Source organism: Culex pipiens, chromosome 3, assembly GCF_016801865.2.
Source record: "Culex pipiens pallens isolate TS chromosome 3, TS_CPP_V2, whole genome shotgun sequence".
In the NCBI taxonomy this organism is placed as follows: Eukaryota; Metazoa; Arthropoda; class Insecta; order Diptera; family Culicidae; genus Culex; species Culex pipiens.
The window spans coordinates 127,084,882-127,097,083 of record NC_068939.1 but is presented as its reverse complement, the minus strand read 5'-3'; the positions used below and the strand labels follow the sequence as shown (position 1 = coordinate 127,097,083).

Below are 12,202 nucleotides of genomic sequence, written 5' to 3'. Positions count from 1 at the left end.
GCATCCCTACCCCCTTCTTAACATGACAACATGAACAACATTAATGTACCTATTCTCTTCACTGCAATGAATGAGGCTGCGGACGACGCGACCACCAATGTTTGTTCAGAGTTTTCACCCTTCTGTTTGGGAAACGCGCGCAAACTCCGTGTTTAGAGTAATAGTCATCATTGTGTATATTTTACGCTCATATGATTCTATTCTGTTGCCAACTTTTGGGCTCTCCCGATCCGGTGGCACAGATTAAAGCCTATTTGCTCCCGAAGATGGGCCGCTGATGTTCGACCTATCCAAATGTTTTGCTTTTAGGGGTGATGTACCTATTTTCGTTCTAAACTTTCTAAAACTCCACGGCAAAAATATTAATTAAATTTTCTGCAACATTAGTCTAATAAAGAAGCTTCTCCCCTACCAGTTGTGATGATAGTAATCACTATTCGGGGATAAAAAAAGTTCCCCATTGAATGTCCATTGTAACGATGCGCCGCCACTGCAGTATGTGAGGCAGCCTCAAACTCATGGAAGCTGAACGAGCATAATGTATCATTATGGGATCATCCCTTTCGGCAGCTTTTATTTTGATTAAATATTTCACCCGCTGAAAGAAACGCTGTTATTGTGTCTGGGTGCTTTATGGGAGAGAGGACAAATGGCTGTTTACGGGAAAGACACACACGTGGACCGTCGCGATTGTTTCGGAAGTTTTTTTTATATCTGTGTGTGCATAACTAAATAACCACAAAAGTTTAACGACAATGGAAACTAAAACTAGAAGTTCTTTTCATAATTGTCTAGGGAAGTATAAAGTTTAAAAAAAAAACTATTTTTTGCAATCCCGCTTTGAAACTGTCAACTTTTCCTGTCCTTCTGGAGAAACGAAACGGCCTACATTTTACTACGGGACCATCCATAAACCACTTGGACACTTTTTTGGGAATCTGTTACCCCCCCCCCCCCTTCGTGGACAATTGTCCATACAAAAAAAATCTTTTTTGTATGGATCGTGGACAATCGTCATACCCCCCCCCCCCCCCTTAAGTGTCCACGTGGTTTATGGATGGTCCCTACCAAAAATAACAGATTGGAAAATCAATGCCTTTTAATACCAGTGCTGAAAAGTAGGACAAACACTGAAATGGGTGCTGAAAAGTTGAATTTTTCAAAACTTGTATCAAAAAGTAACATTTTTCAATATTCTTTAGTTTTGAACGGTGAATTTACTTAACACATGAATATTTGACATAAAATTTCATTCAATAAGCGTTTTTCGGAATTGCAAAAAAAAGTTGCAAGCAACTCGTTGCAAAACTTGATTTGTTCAGCACTTGTAGTACAATCAATCTTCTTCGGTCAAAATAAGGTAAATAAATTGAATTTTCTGCGACATTTAGCTCATAAATCATATTTTTAAGGTTTAGCTCACTTTTCAAAAACTAAATTTGACAATTTGCAAAAATAATATAATTTGTAACAAATTGTTATTCTAAATGAGAAAAGAAAACAAAAAAGTAATATTTGTTTTTGTTTCACGGGAATCATACACCCAAGTAAACTAATATTGTTAAAATTAAACAGGCCCAAAAAGAAAATTTTATGTGTTTTTGAAATGTGATTCCATAGATAAAAAATACTCTTCATTTTGTTTTGAATACAGCAAAGCACAATTATTTAAATTTCTTCCAAAACTATACCTTTCAAATAAAATAGCAGTAAAATTTTTAATACAGCAATGCAAATATTACTAAATTTAAATTAAAATTAAAAAAAAACTCAAAAATCTGAACATTTTTTCAAATGGTTCATATCAACTTGATATACATTATATATTCAAGCTTTTTAATTGAAAACTAATAAAATTTAATGAAATAGTCTTTTTGGATGAAATATTTATCCAACTCGGTAAACCTGAAAATTTTCAAACGATTGTTTGAGTGTTGCAACTTTGATGTTTAAATTCAGACTTGCCTTGCATTTACTTAGTTTATTATCTAAAAAATATCATTGCATAAAAAAAACAATTATGTTATCGTTTACAACGATTTAAATATAATATAAAAAATCTTTATAATATAAAAAGGTAAAGATTGTTTGAGGCTTACCCAAGGCTTGCCCATAGGTAAAATGCTAATTCAATTTGATTCTTGGATCTGTTCTGAATGAAATATAACTAGGTTTAGGGTTTTTTACGCTCGAAAATTGCAAATTTCACGGGGTCCTCAATTTCAAAACACCAAATTTCACGTAAATTTCGCGGAACTTGAAAATTGTTAAAATGACTCAGAAAATCCTATGTTTCAATCACAGAAACTATTTTTTATGCTTCATTGTATATTATTCTTAAATAAACTAAAAAAATCTTCACTAAATTTGAATGCGACACAAAAAAAAACTCCAAAAAACAATCTCCTGGTCTATGGATATATATATTTTGAAACAAAATGTAGGGCACGCGTATTCTAATTTACTGAATTGCAAATTTGCTTCTGTTATATCATTTTACATTTTATTGAATTTAATATCGAAGCAAGATTTTAACAATCTTCTCCGGTCAAAATAAGTAAAACAAATTGAATTTTCTACGACATTTAGCCCATTGATCATATTTTTTAAGGGTTTTAGCTCACTTTTCAATAACTTAATGTACAAAAATAATATAATTTTTAACAAATTGTTATTCTAAATGAGAAAAGAAAACAAAAAAAGTAATATTTTTTACTTTCGCAGGAATCATCCACATAAATAAACAAATATTGTTTAAATTAAACAGGCCCAAAAAGAAAATTTTATATGTTTTTAAAATGTGATTCCAAAGATAAAAAATACTCTTCATTTTATTTTGAATAAAACAAAGCTTAATTCTTTAAATTTCTTCCAAAACTATACCTTTCAAATAAAATAGCAGTGAAATTTTTAATACAGCGATGAAAAATTACTAAATTTAGTTAATTTAAAAAAAAACTCAAAAATCTGAACATTTCTTCAAATGGTTCATATCAACTTGATATACATATATATTCAAGCTTTTTAATTGAAAACTAATAAAATTTAATGAAATAGTCTTTTTGGATGAAATATTTATTAAGTTGTTAATGTTATGTTAAAAAAATGATTTAAGAAAATTGATAAATTTTACGTCTTTCACGCCGTCCACGAAATCGTCAAAAATCACTAACCCTATATCAGTAATTTAACTAGGGTATTCACTCGCTTAATTCTACAGTAGTTGATAAGATTATTTTTAATGCCTTTTTGAGTTTGATAAAAAGAAGAAAAATCGTTACATTTACATTCACACAAACATAAAATTTCACGGGATTTCGCGGATTAGGCCAATTTTCGTGGATTTCACGCTGTCCGCGAAATCGTGAAATTTCACTAACCCAAAATATAACTATCACTCAAAATGTTATGTTTGGCCTAATTGGCTTATTCTCCACGTTTTAACAAATCAACTATTTCTTTATTTATTTGAATGAAAGTTTGTACAAAAATCATCTATGTCAAAAGCAGCCATTTTGCATCATGAGTACCGTCAGCTTGGGTGAATCGAGACTTTAGTCTGAAGAGGGCCAGCAGTGTTTAGAGCACTTAAAGGTTTTAAATTTGGAAATGGATGTACACATTTTGTTGGTCTGAGTCTATTCTATCCGAAACCAACCAGAAAAATCAAAATATTGTGCTCTAACATGGTTAAAATTGCTGTCCCAATTCGCCCCATGTGTCCCAATTCACCCAAGTTGACGGTATATAAAATAATAAAAATAATATCGAAATTTAAAAATCAGTAGTATTTTTTAAAGGGCTAAGACCCTTATTTGGGACATTTTTTAATGCATTGCTTGATTTTTAAATAATTTTCATTAAGAAAAGCAGACATAAATTTACGAGATGTCACGAGTTGAGATATTGCGAGTGGAAAAAGAGGGTTAATTCGATGACACAGAGACAAACTCAATGTTCACAAGATTTAAACTTTAACAGGCTGATCTGTTTTTGAAATAAATATTTAAAGGGATGCTTTTCCTTCATCAAGTATTTATAAGCTGCAATTTTTTTTGGAAAAAATGTCTAAAAATGCTTATAACTTATAAATTAGTAGTGCAAATTTTTGAGAGACTGATATGGGCTAGTAAAATAGCACTGTTTAGTCAAATTTAAAACGTTTCAAAAAATAATGAAGGTTCAATGTTCATGAAAATTTTTACTTCTTTATAACAGCAAAATGGTATGTTTTCGTTTGTATTTATGTAAAACAAATCATTTTTAAAACTTCTAAGCATTATTTTTAATATGAAAATAAAAAAAAGACATGAAGAGAGCACCAGTTCTAAATCGTCGCTCTTTGGATTGCTTCTTGAAACACTAAAAAAGTTACTCAATTGTATGCCGTTGAACAATGTCCTTCTACTGCAAAAAGAAGAAATAAAGAATACTGAGTTCAAGTATGCAGCGCTCAACATTAAAAATTGCATTGCTCATTGTCGTTCACAAAAAATGCTTCTATCTATTGACAAAAATTGCTAGAGGCTCCGCAAAAAAACTCACTTTTATTGCCATTTATTGTGCCAAATCTATAGACGAAGAAAAAGGACACAAAAAGTCTTGGCAAAAAAAAAACAAGAAAGAAAGTATAAATCGAATAAGATCAGGTTCGAAATTCCTGCAATCGGCCTTAGGTTTTGTATTCACGCGTAGAAGAAAAAGGTATACGAACAACTTGAAGTCGCAAGCAGAAGGGGACTCTCGCCAAACTTCAAACGGCAATTTATCACGCTGCTGGAGTGATGCTTGTTTGAATGTTTTGTGGGATTTGACAACGATTTTCCAAGTGCATCCCATTCATTGAAGTGCAATTTCGACAGATATTCGGGCGCATTGAGAAGAAAAAAAAACGGAGAAGCGATCGTTTAGATAGATCGATGAAAAACAGGGGTTCGAGCTCGGTACAAAAGAGGAAGAGAAAAGGACACTTTTTTTTTGGGTGCTTCTTCTCTTCGATGATCCTTAGGGTCCCATTCTGTTTGATTTGGCTAAGGTCAATAAAATTTGATTGATAGCAAAGGGTCGGTTGTTGTCAAGGAATGCCGGCGGCAGCAGCTTCCATACGGGGGCAAGATTCGGCCAACAAAACCAACAACGACCTGCGAGCAGTTCATTCATCAACGCCCGGCAACATTAGCTAATTTTTGGGTTGGACCTTAACGTTCCTGGAAGTTCACGTTCACCTCGGGGACATCGGGAGTAACAGTTCGCAGAAGGATCCACCAGCGACAGGAAGTATGGCCAATAAAGCTTCATTCATAACTTGGCGATCGGTTGGGAGATTGGCAATTTACATAACCTGTGATAAACTCCAGAAAAATCCCAACTTTCCCAACCTACTTGAGAACTTGAAAATTCCGTCACCCGAACCGAGGACCCCCTTGAATCGTCACCGTCCCGTAGACTCGTTGACGTCCCCGTCGGAGAAATTGTCAAACGAGTTTATGCGATCTTTACTTTTTTGCCGACTCAAGCTCAACGGGCAACCCACGCACCCAGATCTTTGATCTTTACCGATTTTTATCGACTCAAGTGTGGTGCTGCCGGTCCAATTTTCCCATCTTCCGAGCCGAGTGGAGGAAAAATTTGAATGGAAAGCAAATTTTGCGCAATCATCCCGAAGATAGTTATCGATTCGTTACGGTTGAAGCGAATTTTGAGGTTTTCGGGAGATTTTTTGTGTAATGTGGGATTTTCGCTGGGAATAAACAACCTATTTTTTTTAAAGCATCGTTTGATGTTTTGCCGATCGAAGATTGTGAGAGAAAGTTTAGAAGTTTGCTGTTATAAGACATAATTATTTTATGGAGTTTGTAAGGTATCGAACCGTACAGCCATATCTGTAGCAAAGTAGCAAAGTTGCATAAATTTAATCCAAGCTGTGGAGTCGGAAGCCGAAGTTGGAATCAAAATTTAAGTCACATTTTTGTATGCTGTTGTTTATCTTATTTACATGACCTTAACCTACATTTTTGTATGAATACACCCAGAACTGGGCGTCGGCATACGAGAGGATAAAGAGCACGATTCGGTAGTAAAATGGTACTGTATGCGGACGGAGAGGATAAATCCCGAAATTACCGCGGTACGAAATTACGGGTACTGGACACGGATTCACCGGCAGGTTGGTGTTTTGCTCGCACCTTATTCGACAGCCTTGACGAGAGCCTTGGCCACTTCAACGGCAATTCAGCCTCGGCGCGTTCCACATCAGTAGAGGCCGACGAAAGTTTACTCTGGGCGCCGGACAGGAGCTCGCGGCACGCACCGGCATCCAGATCCTAAACCGGGTGGGCTTCTTCGGCCAGCACCTGTCGAAAAAAAATCACAGGGAAAAAAAAACGTTGAAATAACGAACATTTTTAATCACAGTAATCAACACGAAACCAATAAAAACACTAGCACTCCGCGGGACATTTTTCTCCATTCTCGAAACGCCTAATTCGGGTCCGGATGCGTCGTGCCGATTTTGCGTGTCGGAGAGGTCACTAAACTGACTGACTGTACGAATATTCAGTGATTTGACAGATCAAGTTCAAAGACTCTTGAATTATGCTTTCATTAAACGGAGAAGTTTTAGTTCAGTTTTAAGGCAGTATTGGCAATGTAAAATGGTCTTAAAAATAACCTCTCTGGGATAACTTCAAGTCAAACAACGAAGAGTGACATAAAACTATGTGTCATGCTTCTAAAGTGCTCTTGAAGATACTTTTAAGAGATTTCTATCGTAAATCTTGAAAGTTTTGTTCAATATCATCACAACACCGAGTAGCAAATTTTAAATCTTTTATAAAACCTGCTAAGAAGTAGAAGCATTTTGCTTGATACTTGGGGAGAGTACTTTACTCATGGGTTCATCTTCAAAAAAGTTCATCTATCAAAAAAAAAAAAAGTACCGGTAACGAGACTTAAGCCCAAGACCTTCGGCATATTGAACCGTGCCTTTGCCGTATGGGCCACCATGGTTCGGTGACTAAGTGGCGTTCATTTGTCTATATAAGCCACTCAATAGGATGAACTGTTCCAATGAACGAATGAACACGCGAGAGGACTATACTCTCTTAAAATAGCACTTTCCTCACGTTTATTTTCGTGAGGACTATCCCCTCGTTCTTTAACTTTGGGTGTAAGAAAGTTCAGTGTAGGTTTATCAGGAGAATTGGGTACTAAAGCCCTATGTCAATTTTTATGTACTACGGTAAAAAACACGATTAAATACCATTTCTAATCACTTTTTTTTATTTTAATCCAAAAAAAAAATTGACAAGACAACATTTTTTTGATTGATAAACTATGGTCCCCTTGGAACGAGCTGTCAAGTAGGACCTTTTCTGTCAAGAAGAACCATGAAGTTATTTTTTTAATTAAATTAAAAATCAATTTTAAATCCTTTGTGGTCGTTCAAAAGGTCATTGTACTCAGAAAAATAAGCTTTATCGTTATGAGCAATAATATCACAAATTTAAACTTCATTTTAGGATTGGTATTATTTGACACTTTAGACCAACTATGTTACATTTTATATCCGAAACCAAAAGGTATGATAAATATTGTAATTTTTGAGCATGAGCATGAGTAATATTTGAGCATGAGCATGAGAGACCACCCATGGTTGTCCTTCTCCGTTGCCGAACAGGACCGTAATATCCTATCAACACAACCGGTCATACGCTTCAACGGTCAAATTATGTTTCCCTTATCAACAGCATGCATGATTGCGCTGAAAAAATAAAACATCACGATCATCAAAACTAGAGCCGTTGCTAATAGGAAACAGTCATTGGCCACCAACGGCACCCGCCATGTCAGTTTGTAGATCTCGAGGGGATGGGACGGGAATGTTAGTTAGCACAGGTTGCTACCAAGGGTGGCTTCTATACGATATCCAAGCCCCCGCGTGTGCCGGAAAACTTGTTAGTGGGAAAGGGTAATGGCCAGGATTCATCATAGAAGATGATGATGTGGCCCAAAAATCAATGAATTTCGTTGAGTGATAGGGTGATGTATTATGTATTCTTAAGGCAAACAATCGGATGATGCGGATGAGACCATTCCCGGTTAATTGGTGTTGAATTTAGCATAAATGATTCAATCTTAGACAGCCGGCAGTGGAAAGATAGAATCAAAATTATGTGTAATTAAAAGGTGAAATATTAAACTCAGCGTAACACATTCACGTAGAGTTGACCTGAGACTATTTATACTTTTAAGTTTTTAAAAGATGAGCGATTAATTACTGATGAGTTATGAGTTATCTGAAGGACTTGAACAATCGCGTTGAAACAATATTTGTCACCGTGCTTTACGAGCTATAATGCTAAAAGAAATTTGGGGGGAAACGAATGGTCGAATATAATTTATATTATGCTAACGCAATTAAGAACGAATCTTCCCATGAAACAATCGCGAATCATAGAACAAAGAAATCCGACTGACTAACGAGAAAGACGATCGCGATATTTGAACTTTACAATTTAACTAAGAAGAAGAAAAAAGTCACGTCAATAGAAAGGAATAGACAAACATACAGGTCACCACAAAACGGACTGCCTCAACTGTCATCGTGACAATCAGAGCCAGCCGCACCTTCACACACACACACGCACGTACTAACCCGACAAACTCACCGTCGACGAACGATGCGACAAAACATGCGACCCGACGGACAGGCATCGCAAAACGGACTCAAATTTAAATGATACATGTGATTTGACAGTTTATATTGAATTTCAACTTTAACTACATTTCCATTTAGTTGGATTTTTATATTATTTTTTGTGACCTGGATATAAGATTTTTGAATGATAACAAAGCGTGAAAAATGAATGCACCAAAATATTCAAACGGAGTGCCCATTTTTTTTTATTGTTTGATCAAAAATACTATTGTCCGTTTCTTTCAAAGGTACACGCCGCGTGGCATTTCAGAATGTGTCATAGACATTGTTGCCAGCGATTTTCTGCACTTTTAGTGCAATAAAAAACGTACCTGGCAATAATGGCAAGCGATTCGAAAAAGAAGATCAACAAAAACATAACGCGCAGTATGAGATTTGACAGCGAGCATTTGCCAAAAGTGCGGCGCGTAGTTTCGAGGCTGGTATGCCGCGTGTCTTTTTCGGGAATATGTGCAATATTCTGATAGGTTTTGAAAAATTAATTGATTGTGCGTGTTCCATTCTTCAAACCTGCGATCCAAAAATTAAAATATTTTAACAGCCAATTATCATTGTACACCCAAAACTGGGAAGCGCGTGTCCGAGAGAATAATTGTCTCGAGCCGAGAGAATAGTGGTACCATTTACGGACACAGAGAACACTGCTCGAGATGGGCGAGAGAACTATTCTCTCGAGGTTCATTCGCAAAAAAGTCCATTCGTCAAAACAAAAAAAAAAAAAAAAAAAAAACAAAATGTGTCGACTTTGGGAATTGAGCTAGGGACCTTTGACAGACTAACTCAATGACTTATCTGCCTCGGCCACCACAGCTTGGTGACCAAGGTGTGGTCAAAATTCGATATATGACACTTGATGGAGTTTTATTGTTTCAATTAACGAATAAACGCATTTCAACTCCCTCCGTGTACGCACGAGAGCATGCAGCTAGTGCTCAGTGCTCCATCGTTTTTTCGATATTTTTCGCCGTAATTGATTGTGGTTACCCGCGAGTTTGCTTCTCCAGCATGCCAAAGGCCGGCCGTGGCCGTGGCAGTTCGAGTGCGGCCTCGAAAAACCCGCGAAGTTCGTCTACCGGCCGTGTGCAAAAAGGTAAACAAACCAACGCCGTGTCGGCCGCCATCGCGCAGGGGAGCGTCAGCGCTGAAGGCATCGACAAAAAGTTACTACATCCTGGATATGTCCCAAGATCACCAGTGCGAACCCGTTCCGGTACTTCCGGTGCCACGACCAGTGGCACATCAACATCCGCCAACATCCCCATCAGGAACGAGTTCCAGATGCTGAGCGACGACGAAGAAAATAACAACTATGACGGTAGCAGCACTACCGACGACGACGACGACGATGATGGTCGTGCACGGAAAAAAGTGCCGACGTCAAAAAAGAACAACTCTCCAGCGGAACGTAGACCACCTCCAATTTTTGTTTTGGACACGTTAGCGGACGATGTTGACGAGTTGCTGGAAGGCCTCGGATATTGTCTGAAAATCGGTAAGTCGGCAGTGCAAGTGATCACACTGACCAAAAAGAATTTCGACCTGGTGTTTGAAGAATTGAAGCGTAGCAACTTCAACTTCTACACATTCAACCCCGAGAAGCCCCCTGTTAAGGTTGTCTTGCAGGGTTATCAAGACCGTCCGATCTCCGACCTGAAGGGTCACCTTTCGGACGCCGGAATAAAACCGCGGGAGATTAAAGTGCTCTCGCGCAAGACAACGGTAACAGGTACACACACACTGTACCTGTTGTACTTCGACCGCGGCACCGTCAAGATCCAAGACCTGCGGCGGACTAAAACGTTGGACGGTTTTTGGGTAAACTGGCGGTTTTACACCAAGAACCCGACGGACGTAGCGCAATGCCACCGTTGCCAGAAATTCGGCCACGGCTCGCGGAACTGCAACCTCCGGCCCCGCTGCGTGAAGTGCGGTGAGTCACACCTCTCGGAGGCGTGCGCACTGCCACGAAAGGCGGACTTGGGGGACAAGACAGAACAAACCAAGCCGCGCATAAAGTGCGCGAACTGTGACGGCAACCATACCGGCAATTACCGCGGATGCGTCGCGCGCAAGGCCTACCTCGAGGAGCAGGAAAAGAGGAAGAAGAAAGCGTCCCACCCTCCTCAGCGAAGTACGAGCGCAGCCGTTCCTGCAGCTGGACAGCGTACGGTTCCAGCGGAAAACTCAGCGTTCCCTCCTGGTTGGGGGCGTTCGTTCGCCAGCGTGGTCGCTGCCGGTAGCGGCAGTACGGCCCAGCAAGAAGTCACCGGGGAAGATCTCTTCACCCTGCCGGAGTTCTTTGCTCTCGCGGGGGAGATGATGACGCGGTTTCGGAGCTGCCGGAACAAGGCAGAACAATTCCTGGCCCTTGGGGAACTGATGATCAAACACATCTACAAAGGATAAATTTTCTGTGATCTAGTATTAAGCTTTCTCTTCCTCTATCCCCTTTCCTTTGCAATTTTTGTAAGTTTTTTTTATAGTTTTTTCTTACTCTTGCTAGTGCCTTAGTTAAAGAAATAATTGTTCCTAAATGGATTATGATGCAACACACAGCTGTAAGGAACTCCAAAACTCTGTTATGCACTTCAAAATAACTCATTGTATCTTGATTATTCACCAATAAAACCGAATTGAATTGAATAAACGCATTTGTTTGATGGTGTGAGTTGGTAGTATTATTCTATCGACTCTGGAGCTGAGCTCTCAATAAATTATGAGGGAACAATTCTCTCGACTCTGAATTCTGGGTGTAGTGTATTTTTTTCATAAAATTATTTTTATTAGGTCATTTTGGTACTGGGACCTGGTTAGGACCGAGTCGGCTTTTGTAGTGACATTTTTCTTAAAGCTAAGAGTAATTACAGGGCATCTTGTGTGTAAATGTTAGTGGGAGGGGAGCCGATTACCCACGGCCTACTCGGGGTCAGTAGGGAAGGGATTGATGTTAAAAGACAAGGCGTGGGAAGGGAAGGGGGGTGTAGTGTATTCGTTACAGAAAAATGTTAAATGTATAATTCCGAAAGACCCAAGATATTGGATATGGTCAGTACCAGCGCCCTGCCAGCATTGGAATGTTGGTTAACGTGAAGGAAGGAAGTATGTGCGGTTGTTTGAATTTTACCTTAGCTGAGATAAAAAGGAAGCTGACTGCATTTCTTAAAATAAAATGTCAGTTGAAAAAAACAAGGAATTAAAACACTATCGAACTCAACATATTTGGCATAATTGAGATATATATAGACAGTTGTATGGTTTACATGATATTTCGACGCCAACATTTCAAAAAGCATCATGTACAAACCATACGTTTTGAGAAAAACGCATTAGAATGTTGAGCATCCATTTTCAATTCCCATTTTAATATAGAAGCAAAATAAGATGTTCTAATGATAACAAACGATGGAAAACGTTGCTTTTATTGATACTTGATCATCCAAATTCAATAAAACATTAGTTCCGTAATTTTATTTGAGAAAAACA

At 38.1% G+C, this 12,202-nt stretch overlaps 1 protein-coding gene across 1 annotated transcript in view; it reads right to left on the bottom strand.

Moving 5' to 3' along the window:
- Positions 1 to 12,202, bottom strand: part of LOC120414391 (5'-nucleotidase domain-containing protein 1) — a 313,824-nt gene that overhangs the window by 197,073 nt on the left and 104,549 nt on the right. The window lies entirely within an intron of this gene.